Here is a 13,019-nt window from a genome sequence, read left to right as displayed (position 1 = left end):
CTCCTCCTCTTCCATCCTCCTCCATCCTCCTCCATCCTCCTCCCTTCCTCCTCCTCCACCACCACCTCCTCCTCCTCCTTCTCCTCCTCCATCACCACCTCCTCCTCCTCCTCCTCTTCCTCCTCCATCCTCCTCCTTCTCCATCCTCCTCCCTCTCTTCCTCCACCACCTCCTCCGCTTCCTCCTCCTCCTCCTCTTCTTCCTCCTCTGTCCCCTTCCCCCTCCTCCACCTCCTCCTCCTCCTCTTCCTCCTCCTCCCCCCTCCACCTCCTCTTCCATCCTCCTCGACCTCCTCCTCCACCACCACCTTCTCCTCTTCCTCCTCCTCCTCCACCTCCTTCTGCTCCTCCTCCTCCTCCATCCTCATCCTCCTCCTCCACCACCACCTCCTCCTGCTCATGAGGACCAGTACACTGGGCAGGCTTGCCAAGAGTCACTCCTCTGGCGTTGCCCCAGCCAGAGCTTTAGGAAGGGACAAAACTTGGCATGATGAAAGGGGGTGAGGATGGGGGGCGGGAGGGGGGGGGGGCACTCAGGGTTACCCCCAGCTCGGTGTGAGGCAGGAGGAGGGTGGAAGGATGACGATGGGGCAAGGCAAGCAGGTGAGTCCCTATGGATCTGGTTCGAGGGTGGGGGGGGGTGTCCAGTGCCCCATCCTGCTGCCCAGGCTGAGATGTCACAGGGTTCTGGTGGCTCTTCCCAAAACAGGAAGGGGTTAGGGACACGAAATGCCTCACCCCACATCCCCCTGGTCCCCCCCATCCCCGGGGAGGGGGGGGGGGGAGATCAGAGTACCTAAGGAAGAGGATAACCAGGGGACACCAAGCCGCCAAGATGTGACAGGTAGGGCCGTGTCCCGCCGCACTGCGTGGAGGGGGAAGGGTCCCACTCCCACTAGATGGTGCCAGCAGCCCACGCTTGCGATGCCATCGCACCTGGAGTGACTGCAGCGGGGACGGCCACAGCGGCAGAGGCTTCTCGCAGCCCAGCTCGGCAAACACTCCTTCCCCATGTGAGGTAGGAGGAGGAGAGAGAGAGAGGCTGGGATCTCTGAACCTATTTCCACCCCCAGACCTTCTTTATATCAGGATTCCATAGGGGTGGATGGTGATGGCATCCTGGGCTTGCCACAAGCAGCTCCTGGCACAGCTGGCAGCTCCTGGCTTGGACAGATTCACTCTGTGCTGGGTTAGGAACTGGCTGGAGGGCAGGGCCCAGAGAGTGGTGGTGAATGGTTGCCACATGCAGCTGGCAGCTGGCACCAGTGCTGTGCCCCAGGGAGCAGTGCTGGGCACAGTCCTGGTCAATATCTTTAGTGATGCTCTGGAGCAGGGGATTGAGTCCAGCAGCAGTCAGTTTGCAGATGGCACCAAGCTAGGAGCAGCTGTGGAGATGTTGGAGGGGAGCAGAGCCCTGCAGAGGGACCTGGCCAGGCTGCATGGGTGGGCAGAGGCCAAGGGGATGAGACTGAACAAGGCCAAGGGCAGGGTTGTGCACTTTGGCCACACCAACCCCAAGCAGCACTAGAGGCTGGGGCCAGAGTGGCTGAGAGCAGGCAGGCAGAGAGGGAGCTGGGGGTGGTGGCAGAGAGGAGCTGCAGAGGAGGCAGCAGTGCCCAGGTGGGCAGCAGAGCAGGGCAGTGATTGTCTCTCTGTGCTCATTCCTAGTTGAGAATAAAAGCATAGAATCAAGCAGGCTGGAAGAGAGCTCCAAGCTCAGCCAGCCCAACCTAGCACCCAGCCCTGCCCAACCAACCAGACCATGGCACTAAGTGCCCCAGCCAGGCTTGGCTGCAACACCTCCAGCCACAGCCACTCCACCACCTCCCTGGGCAGCCCATTCCAGTGCCAATCACTCTCTCTGCCAACAACTTCCTCCTCACAGCCAGCCCAGACCTGCCCTGCCACAGCTTCAGCCTGGGTCCTCTTCTGCTGCTGGCTGCCTGGCAGCAGAGCCCAACCCCAGCTGGCTACAGCCTCCCTGCAGGCAGCTGCAGGCAGCAATCAGCTCTGCCCTGAGCCTCCTCTGCTGCAGGCTGCACCCCCCCAGCTCCCTCAGCCTTTCCTCACAGGGCTGTGCTCCAGGCCCCTCCCCAGCCTTGCTGCCCTGCTCCAAACACCTTCCAGCACCTCAGCAGCTCTCTGCAATGGAGGAGCCCAGACCTGGACACAGCACTGCAGGGGTGGCCTGAGCAGTGCTGAGCACAGGGGCACAAGAACCTCCCTTGTGCTGCTGCCCACACTGCTCCTGAGCCAGCCCAGGATGCCATTGGCTCTGCTGCCCACCTGGGCACTGCTGCCTCCTCTGCAGCTCCTCTCTGCCAGCACCCCCAGCTCCCTCTCTGCCTGCCTGCTCTCAGCCCCTCTGGCCCCAGCCTCTAGTGCTGCTTGGGGTTGTTGTGGCCAAAGTGCACAACCCTGCCCTTGGCCTTGTTCAGTCTCATCCCCTTGGCCTCTGCCCACCCATACAGCCTGGCCAGGTCCCTCTGCAGGGCTCTGCTACCCTCCAACAGCTCCACAGCTGCTCCTAGCTTGCTGTCACCTGTCATTTCTGTGTGCCCTGCCCTGTGTGATCCTGCTTTGCTGGGGGGGGGTTGAACTTGATGATCCTGATGGAGGATCACTTCCCTTGCCCTGCTGCCCACACTGCTCTTGCTGCAGCCCAGGCTCTGGTTGCTCTCTGGGCTGCAATTGAAGCCTGCTGGCTCATGTTGAGCTTCTCATCCACCAGCACCCCCCCCAAGCTCTCAAGCAGTCTCTGCCCAGCCTGTATTTGTGCTTGGCATTGCCTCGACCCAGCTGCAGGACCTTGCACTTGGCCTCGTTGTGCTCCTCTGGCATGTTTCAAGCCTTCCCAAAATGTTTGAACCCTTGCTGTGCTCCTTGTTTCCTGCCCCTGTTTTCCTCCCTCAGATGGAGCAATTAAAGGTGATTTCCTTCTCCCCTCAGGCTCTTCTGATTAACTCACTTCTCATTCACCTCTTGGCCTCATCAGAAGCGAAGTTCTTCCACATCATCACCCTCTGGGATCCTTTTTATAGCCCAGCAACTGCTTGGGCTGTGAATCCAGGGGGTCTGACTTTCCAGAGGATGAGGAGGAAGCTGCTGTCCCCAGGAGATGCTGACCCTCCTCACCCAGCCAGCAGAGACATCCACAGGAGGTTTCACCTCCCAGAGGATAAGGAGGAAGCTGCTGTCCCCAGGAGATGCTGACCCTCCTCACCCAGCCAGCAGAGACATCCACAGGAGGTTTCACCTCCCAGAGGATGAGGAGGAAGCTGCTGTCCCCAGGAGATGCTGACCCTCCTCACCCAGCCAGCAGAGACATCCACAGGAGGTTTCACCTCCCAGAGGATGAGGAGGAAGCTGCTGTCCCCAGGAACATCCCATCCCATTGGAGAAGAACTACAGGCTCTGAGGCACCTCTTAGTAGCTCAAATTAGCCTTCAGTGCCTCAGCCACCAGGGACATTAAAGGTGACCTTGAGACCATTGTGGGCTGAGGTTCAATGAGGCCAACTGCTGAGCTTTGCACTTAGAATCAGCCAGGGTTGGAAGGGACCACAAGGATCATCTACTTCCAACCCCCCTGCCATGGGCAGGGACATCCTACCCTAGAGCAGAACCACCTCATGAATGCTTCAGGCTTGGGGCAGAGTGGGTAGAAACTGCCTAATGGAAGAGGACCTGAGGTTGTTGACCCTCAGCTGGCTGCCCAGGTAGCCAAGGGAGCTGACAGCATCCTGGCCTGGATCAGCAATAGTGTGGCCAGCAGGAACAGGGCAGTGATTGTCTCCCTGTGCTCATCCCTGGCTGAGGCCACAGCAGCAGGAGCAGGGCAATGATTGTCTCCCTGTGCTCATCCCTGGCTGAGGCCACAGCAGCAGGAGCAGGGCAGTGATTGTCTCCCTGTGCTCATCCCTGGCTGAGGCCACAGCAGCAGGAGCAGGGCAGTGATTGTCTCCCTGTGCTCATCCCTAGCTGAGGCCACAGCAGCAGGAGCAGGGCAGTGATTGTCTCCCTGTGCTCATCCCTGGCTGAGGCCACAGCAGCAGGAGCAGGGCAGTGATTGTCTCCCTGTGCTCATCCCTAGCTGAGGCCACAGCAGCAGGAGCAGGGCAGTGATTGTCTCCCTGTGCTCATCCCTGGCTGAGGCCACAGCAGCAGGAGCAGGGCAGTGATTGTCTCCCTGTGCTCATCCCTGGCTGAGGCCACAGCAGCAGGAGCAGGGCAGTGATTGTCTCCCTGTGCTCATCCCTAGCTGAGGCCACAGCAGCAGGAGCAGGGCAGTGATTGTCTCCCTGTGCTCATCCCTAGCTGAGGCCACAGCAGCAGGAGCAGGGCAGTGATTGTCTCCCTGTGCTCATCCCTAGTTGAGACTAGAAGCATAGAACCAAGCAGGTGGGAAGAGAGCTCCAAGCTCAGCCAGCCCAACCTAGCACCCAGCCCTGCCCAACCAACCACACCATGGCACTAAGTGCCCCAGCCAGGCTTCGCTGCAACACCTCCAGCCACAGCCACTCCACCACCTCCCTGGGCAGCCCATTCCAATGCCAATCACTCTCTCTGCCAGGAACTTCCTCCTCACAGCCAGCCCAGACCTGCCCTGGTACAGCTTGAGGCTGGGTCCCCTTCTTCTGCTGCTGGCTGCCTGGCAGCAGAGCCCAACCCCAGCTGGCTACAGGTAGTTAAAGAGTGACAGAGAGATACTGGAGAGAGCTCAATGGAGGCTCTGAGGATGATGAAGGAACTGGAACATCTGCCTGAGGAGGAAAGGCTGAGAGGCCTGGAGAAAAGCAGCCTGGGAGGGGGGGGGGAAGAGCTTATTAATGTTTCCAAGTGTCTGAAGGTTGAGGGGGCAAGAAGAAGGGGCCAGGCTCTGCTCAGTGCTGTCCTGTGATAGGACAAGGGGACACAAACTGGCACCCAGGAGGTTCCACTTCATCCCTGAGGACAAACTCCTTTACTGTGAGGGTGTTGGAGGCCTGGAGCAGGCTGCCCAGGGAGGTTGTGGAGTTTCCTTCTCTGGAGGCTTTCAAACCTCACCTTGGATGCATTCCAGTGTGCCCTGCCCTGGCTGATCCTGCTCTGGCAGGAATGGGGCAGGGACTGGGCTGGATGATCTCTAGAGGTCCCTTCCACCTCCTAACCACTCTGGCACTCTATGATTCATGCCAGCTCAGAGGAGCAGAAAGGATGACCCGAGGTGGCTCTCCCATCCCACCAGCACCAGATGGCAGCCTCAGCAGCCTCCACACCACCTACTGCTGCAGCATCCCCTAAAGGGAGGAAGGGGAAGGGGATGGGGATGGTCTCATCGTCTCCCGCTGGGGGTCCCAACCCAGCAGCCGCGGTCGGTACCCTGCAGGCTTCGCTCCTGGCTGGCAGGCGGGCAGGAGCTGGCGTTAATTAGCGCTAATCATCTGCTGCTGAAGGGCGGGTTGTTTGCAGCGGGCTGCTCGGGAGCGAGTTATTTTTAGGCTGTGGCTCTAACCTAAATAAAGCAGCTGGATTTCTCTCCCCCTCCTCACCCTCCCCTTCCTCCTCTCCCCTATCCCTGTCCCCATCCCCTCCCCTCTTTGCTCCCAGGTCGCAGAGGGAGGAGGCTCAGTCCCAGCCGCTGATGCTCCCCAGGCAACAACCACCTCGCAGCACCTCTGGGTTTCCAAGCAAGCCACCAGCTTGAGGACCACCAAGCATCTCCCTCTCGGCTGGAGCCCTGCTTCGATGAGCTGCTTAGCCCAGCAGACCCTCGTTAGGGTGCTGTAAGCCTCTCCGGCCCCATCCATCCCCTGCCACCCCAAGGAGGAGGAGGAGGTGATGCGAGCTGCAGCAGCTGCTTCCCGGTGGCTTCCTCCCAGCTCTGGGCTGCTGCAAACAGGGAGCAGCAGCCAGGGCCCTATCCTGAGAGGAGTGGAGTCGGAGGAAAGCTGTCTCCTAGCCCCAGCTCTCTCTCAGCCTCACTTGTCCCAGCCCCAGACAGCCCAGCTCCAGCTCAGTTGGCAACTGAGGGGTGTCTCAGACACCTCACTGTCTCCCCACATCAGTAACCACCACCATCACCTCCTCCTGCTTTTGTTCCTTCTCCTCTTCCTCCTTTACCATCATCACCAGCATTATCATTTTCTCCTTTTTCTTTCTTCTTCCTCTCCTTCTCCTTCCCCTTCTCCCTTCTCCCTTCTCCCTTCTTCTCCCTTCTCCTCCTTCTCCTTCCTCTCCCTCCCCTTCTCTCCCTCCCCCTTCCTCTTTCCCTTCCCCTTCTCCTTTCTCCTTCCCCTTGTCCTTTTCCACCTCCTTCTCCCTTCTCCTCCTTTTCCTTCCTCTCCCTCTCTCCCCTTCCCCTTCTCTCCCTCCCCCATCCCATTCTCTCCCTCCCCCTTCTCCTTCTTCTCCTTCTCCTTCCCCTTCTCCCCCTCCTTCCCCTTCCCCTTCTCTTCCTTCTCTTCCCCCCCTTCCTTCCCCTTCCCCTTCCCCTTCTCCCCCTCCTTCTCTTCCCCCCCTTCCTTCCCCTTCCTCTTCCCCTTCTCCCCTTCCTTCCCCTTCCCCTTTGCCCCCTCCTTCCCCTTTGCCCCCTCCTTCCCCTTTGCCCCCTCCTTCCCCTTTGCCCCCTCCTTCCCCTTTGCCGCCTCCTCCTTCCTCCTCCTCCTCCTCCTCCTCCTCCTCCTCCTCCTCCTCCTCCTCCTCCTCCTCCTCCTCCTCCTCCTCCTCCTCCTTGTTTTCTCCTTTCTGTTCCTGCTCCTTTCTTCTTTACTTCCTTCATGGTTTTCTTCTTCTTCACCTCCTTTCTGGTCATCTTCTTCCTCCTCCTCCTCACCCTTTATTCCCTCTAGCTTCTCTCAGGCTCTAATATTTCCTCCAGGTTCAACCCATCCCTTCCTGACCTCTTGGGACAGCAAGTCACACCCTCCCCCAGCAAAGAATCATCCCCAAACCTTGCCAGGAGAACCACAAGCTCCCCAACCCCCTCATTTAATTCACCAGCCATAACCAAGAGCAGGGTTGTAACCATGCCTTGACCTGGCAAAGACCCTCCCCAAACCCAAACCCACCCCCAAGAAGCTGAAGCAACGGCAGGGAGGATAAATCAACCAGGAGGCAGCCCTCAAAGCCTTTCCTAGAGCAGCAGGGAGGGAGAAACCTCACCCACAGCCGTGACAAACCTCTTTTGTCTGCCTCACCAGTGGAGTAGCTCCCAGGCAGTGAGCAGTGGCTGTGGAGTGGTAGGTGTAGAAATAGCTGGTGAGGAAAATGAACAGTTTTGTTTGTTCTGCTGTTATCTAACCTAATAGCTTCTGGGTGAGCAATTACTCCCTGCAACAAGAGCAAATAAGCAGCATTAGGGTAATTGGTTGAGTGTTGCTTTGCTTCGTGCTATAGGAGGCAGCGTTAGGACCTCGGCGCTTGCTCCTTGCAGGAGGTTTGCTGCCCTCTGCTCGAAGCTGGAAGGATGCTCAGTGTGGGCCAGCTCTGGGGTTTTACTCACAAACTGCTGAGCTCAGTGGGCAGAGGCCAAGGGGATGAGACTGAACAAGGCCAAGGGCAGGGTTGTGCACTTTGGCCACAACAACCCCAAGCAGCACTAGAGGCTGGGGCCAGAGGGGCTGAGAGCAGGCAGGCAGAGAGGGAGCTGGGGGTGGTGGCAGAGAGGAGCTGCAGAGGAGGCAGCAGTGCCCAGGTGGGCAGCAGAGCCAATGGCATCCTGGGCTGGCTCAGGAGCAGTGTGGGCAGCAGGACAAGGGAGGTTCTTGTGCCCCTGTGCTCAGCACTGCTCAGGCCACCCCTGCAGTGCTGTGTCCAGCTCTGGGCTCCTGCATTGCAGAGAGCTGCTGAGGTGCTGGAAGGTGTTTGGAGAAGGGCAGCAAGGCTGGGGAGGGGCCTGGAGCACAGCCCTGTGAGGAGAGGCTGAGGGAGCTGGGGGGTGCAGCCTGCAGCAGAGGAGGCTCAGGGCAGAGCTCATTGCTGCCTGCAGCTGCCTGCAGGGAGGCTGTAGCCAGCTGGGGTTGGGCTCTGCTGCCAGGCAGCCAGCAGCAGAAGAAGGGGACCCAGGCTGAAGCTGTGGCAGGGCAGGTGTGGGCTGGCTGTGAGGAGGAAGTTGCTGGCAGAGAGAGTGATTGGCACTGGAATGGGCTGCCCAGGGAGGTGGTGGAGTGGCTGTGGCTGGAGGTGTTGCAGCCAAGCCTGGCTGGGGCACTTAGTGCCATGGTGTGGTTGGTTGGGCAGGGCTGGGTGCTAGGTTGGGCTGGCTGAGCTTGGAGCTCTCTGCCAACCTGCTTGATTCTATGACTGGGCAGGGCTGGGTGCTAGGTTGGGCTGGCTGAGCTTGGAGCTCTCTCCCAACCTGCCTGATTCTATGATTCTATGATCAGTAGAGAGCAATGAGATCTCCCCCTCAGCCTCCTCTTCCTCAGACTGAACAACCCCAGTTCCTTCAGCTGCTCCTCAGAAGAGCTCTTCTCTAAACTGCTGCCAGCAGAAGGAAGCAGAAGCTCCCCAATCTCCTGGGATGGCTTTCTTCTTCCCTCTGGGTGAGATTATGGAGGTCAGTCCATGAGCCTGAGCCGATTTGGGGTTGCTGCTATTCTGGGCTGGGTTTAGCAGTGGTGGCACGGGAGGCTTTGGCAGGATAAAGCAGAGCCTCTTGATAATCAGCCTTGTGCCATCTGGGAGCTAACCCTGCTCAACAGCTTAAAGGGGACCAGGGCTTTGCTTGCATGAGGCCTTCTTGTGGGGTGATGATGGTTTGGGATGTGGAAGGTGGCTTTTCTTATTGCCTGAGAGCAGGCTCTCAGTGCAGGGAGCAGGAGCCACAGCAGCACGTTTCTTCATGCCTTAGGTGTGTCCTAGGATCACAGAATGGGTTGAGTTGGAAGGGATAGAATCAGAGAAGCAGAGAATGGGTTGAGTTGGAAGGGATAGAATCAGAGAAGCATAGAATGGGTTGAGTTGGAAGGGATAGAATCATAGAATGGGTTGAGTTGGAAGGGATAGAATCAGAGAAGCATAGAATGGGTTGAGTTGGAAGGGATAGAATCAGAGAAGCATAGAATGGGTTGAGTTGGAAGGGATAGAATCAGAATGGGTTGAGTTGGAAGGGATAGAATCAGAATGGGTTGAGTTGGAAGGGATAGAATCAGAATGGGTTGAGTTGGAAAGGATAGAATCATAGAATGGGTTGAGTTGGAGGGGATAGAATCAGAGAATCATGGAATGGGTTGAGTTGGAAGGGATAGAATCAGAATGGGTTGAGTTGGAAGGGATAGAATCAGAATGGGTTGAGTTGGAAAGGATAGAATCATAGAATGGGTTGAGTTGGAGGGGATAGAATCAGAGAATCATGGAATGGGTTGAGTTGGAAGGGATAGAATCAGAGAATCATGGAATGGGTTGACTTGGAAAGGATAGAATCATGGAATGGGTTGAGTTGGAAGGGATAGAATCAGAATGGGTTGAGTTGGAAGGGATAGAATCAGAGAATGGGTTGAGTTGGAAGGGATAGAATCATGGAATGGGTTGAGTTGGAAAGGATAGAATCATAGAATGGGTTGAGTTGGAAGGGATAGAATCAGAGAATGGGTTGAGTTGGAGGGGATAGAATCAGAGAATCATGGAATGGGTTGAGTTGGAGGGGATAGAATCATGGAATGGGTTGAGTTGGAAAGGATAGAATCAGAGAATGGGTTGAGTTGGAAGGGATAGAATCAGAGAATGGGTTGAGTTGGAAGGGATAGAATCAGAGAATGGGTTGAGTTGGAAGGGATAGAATCATGGAATGGGTTGAGTTGGAAAGGATAGAATCATGGAATGGGTTGAGTTGGAAGGGATAGAATCAGAGAATGGGTTGAGTTGGAGGGGATAGAATCAGAGAATCATGGAATGGGTTGAGTTGGAGGGGATAGAATCAGAGAATCATGGAATGGGTTGAGTTGGAAGGGATGGAGTCATAGAAGCATGGAATGGGTTGAGATGGAAGGGATAGAATCACAGGCTTGGCTTCAACACCTCCAGCCAAGAGGAGTCACAATGTAGGAGTAATGTCCCAGTCTCCTCCAAGCAAGTGTCCATCTCTGCTCCCCCAGCATCCAGGGAGCCTCCTCCACTCTCCTGACATTGGGAAACTCCTGAACAGCTGGGAATGGGTAAATCCAGGCTGAAAACTCTTTTGGAGGCTGCCTGGGGGAGGGATTAAATCATCCTCACGCCTGGCAGCCTTTAAAAGCCATGCCAGAGGTGGTGCTGAGGGCCATGGTTTAGCACCAACCTTTGGCAGTGTTGGGTTAAGGGTTGGCACTCGATGATCTGTGTTGGCTTGGAAGAGGGCACCGAGAAGGAGGCAGCGCTGCTGCTGCATCCCTCCCTCCTCGGAGGAGAAAAGGGGAGGGGATCAGATGCCTGCAGGGCAGAGATGTGCTGATGGATGCTGAGAGCTCTCAGGGGGCAGGAGTTCGCTGAGCTCTGAGCTCACCGAGGTGTTCCCAGCCCACATCTCCTCTCCAATCTCGATCTGAGCCCACCCTCGGCAAGGAGTTGAAGGGGGCCAAATCGTTTAGCATCTCTTGGCTTTGCTGCTGACCCATTTGGAATGGCTCGGAGTAGATCTCAGTTCTGCCTCCTCCCTTCCCCCCCCCCCCACCCCCTGTAAAATGTGATTAGGAGGCTGTGTAATTGCTGCCTAATTGTCCTCCTTCCTGAGGCTGCTGCACCCTGGGGTGCCAGCCTCTCGGTCTTAATTAAAAAGGATAACTCTTAATCAATCTCAATCATCACTGCAAAGCCCAGAGGGGTGGGGGAGGGCACCCTCAGCACACCACCCACCTTTGGGCTTGGGTGGAGAACCATAGACCCAGGCAAGGCTGAAAGGGAGCACAAAGAGCAGGCAGTGCCACCCCCCCTGCCATGCCCAGGGACACCCTACCCTAGAGCAGCCTGACCACAGCCTCAGCCAGCCTGGCCTCAAACACCTCCAGCCATGGGGCCTCAACCCCCTCCCTGGGCAACCCATTCCAGCCTCTCACCACTCTCCTACTCAACAACTTCCTCCTCCCCTCCAGCCTCACTCTCCCCACCTCCAGCTTGGCTCCATTCCCCCCACTCCTGACACTCCCTCACAGCCTCAAAAGTCCCTCCCCAGCTTTTTTGTAGCCCCCTTCAGACCCTGCAAGGCCACCAGAAGGTCCCCTGGCTCCTGTGGATGCTGAGTCCACTCTGAGAGCAAACAATGCTCCCTGGAAGGATGCTGAGGCCATGCTGAAAGCAAACAATGCTCCCTGGAAGGATGCTGAGGCCACTCTGGGAGCAAACAATGCTCCCTGGAAGGATGCTGAGTCCACTCTGAGAGCAAACAATGCTCCCTGGAAGGATGCTGAGGCCATGCTGAGAGCAAACAATGCTCCCTGGAAGGATGCTGAGGCCACTCTGGGAGCAAACAATGCTCCCTGGAAGGATGCTGAGGCCACTCTGAGAGCAAACAATGCTCCCTGGAAGGATGCTGAGGCCACTCTGGGAGCAAACAATGCTCCCTGGAAGGATGCTGAGTCCACTCTGAGAGCAAACAATGCTCCCTGGAAGGATGCTGAGGCCATGCTGAGAGCAAACAATGCTCCCTGGAAGGATGCTGAGGCCACTCTGGGAGCAAACAATGCTCCCTGGAAGGATGCTGAGGCCACTCTGGGAGCAAACAATGCTCCCTGGAAGGATGCTGAGGCCATGCTGAGAGCAAACAATGCTCCCTGGAAGGATGCTGAGGCCATGCTGAGAGCAAACAATGCTCCCTGGAAGGATGCTGAGTCCACTCTGGGAGCAAACAATGCTCCCTGGAAGGATGCTGAGAGCAAACAATGCTCCCTGGAAGGATGCTGAGGCCACTCTGGGAGCAAACAATGCTCCCTGGAAGGATGCTGAGGCCACTCTGAGAGCAAACAATGCTCCCTGGAAGGATGCTGAGGCCACTCTGAGAGCAAACAATGCTCCCTGGAAGGATGCTGAGGCCACTCTGAGAGCAAACAATGCTCCCTGGAAGGATGCTGAGGCCACTCTGAGAGCAAACAATGCTCCCTGGAACGATGCTGAGGCCACTCTGAGAGCAAACAATGCTCCCTGGAAGGATGCTGAGGCCACTCTGGGAGCAAACAATGCTCCCTGGAAGGATGCTGAGGCCATGCTGAGAGCAAACAATGCTCCCTGGAAGGATGCTGAGGCCATGCTGAGAGCAAACAATGCTCCCTGGAAGGATGCTGAGGCCACTCTGGGAGCAAACAATGCTCCCTGGAAGGATGCTGAGAGCAAACAATGCTCCCTGGAAGGATGCTGAGGCCACTCTGGGAGCAAACAATGCTCCCTGGAAGGATGCTGAGAGCAAACAATGCTCCCTGGAAGGATGCTGAGGCCACTCTGAGAGCAAACAATGCTCCCTGGAAGGATGCTGAGGCCACTCTGAGAGCAAACAATGCTCCCTGGAAGGATGCTGAGGCCACTCTGGGAGCAAACAATGCTCCCTGGAAGGATGCTGAGGCCACTCTGAGAGCAAACAATGCTCCCTGGAAGGATGCTGAGGCCACTCTGAGAGCAAACAATGCTCCCTGGAAGGATGCTGAGGCCACTCTGAGAGCAAACAATGCTCCCTGGAAGGATGCTGAGAGCAAACAATGCTCCCTGGAAGGATGCTGAGTCCACTCTGAGGGCAAACAATGCTCCCTGGAAGGATGCTGAGTCCACTCTGAGAGCAAACAATGCTCCCTGGAAGGATGCTGAGGCCACTCTGAGAGCAAACAATGCTCCCTGGAAGGATGCTGAGTCCACTCTGGGAGCAAACAATGCTCCCTGGAAGGATGCTGAGGCCACTCTGAGAGCAAACAATGCTCCCTGGAAGGATGCTGAGAGCAAACAATGCTCCCTGGAAGGATACTGAGGCCACTCTGAGAGCAAACAATGCTCCCTGGAAGGATGCTGAGAGCAAACAATGCTCCCTGGAAGGATGCTGAGGCCACTCTGAGAGCAAACAATGCTCCCTGGAAGGATGCTGAGA

At 57.0% G+C, this 13,019-nt stretch overlaps 1 long non-coding RNA gene across 1 annotated transcript; it reads left to right on the top strand.

Moving 5' to 3' along the window:
• The first annotated feature begins 536 nt into the window (after positions 1–536).
• On the top strand, positions 537–3,488 carry LOC135182689 (uncharacterized). The gene is made up of 2 exons (XR_010305268.1): positions 537–602; positions 2,949–3,488. It is a non-coding gene; the product is annotated as an uncharacterized LOC135182689 (long non-coding RNA).
• Positions 3,489–13,019: the final 9,531 nt, after the last annotated feature.

Source organism: Pogoniulus pusillus, chromosome 17 (assembly GCF_015220805.1).
Source record: "Pogoniulus pusillus isolate bPogPus1 chromosome 17, bPogPus1.pri, whole genome shotgun sequence".
NCBI classification, from domain to species: Eukaryota; Metazoa; Chordata; class Aves; order Piciformes; family Lybiidae; genus Pogoniulus; species Pogoniulus pusillus.
This window is presented reverse-complemented; position numbering and strand designations above follow the sequence as displayed.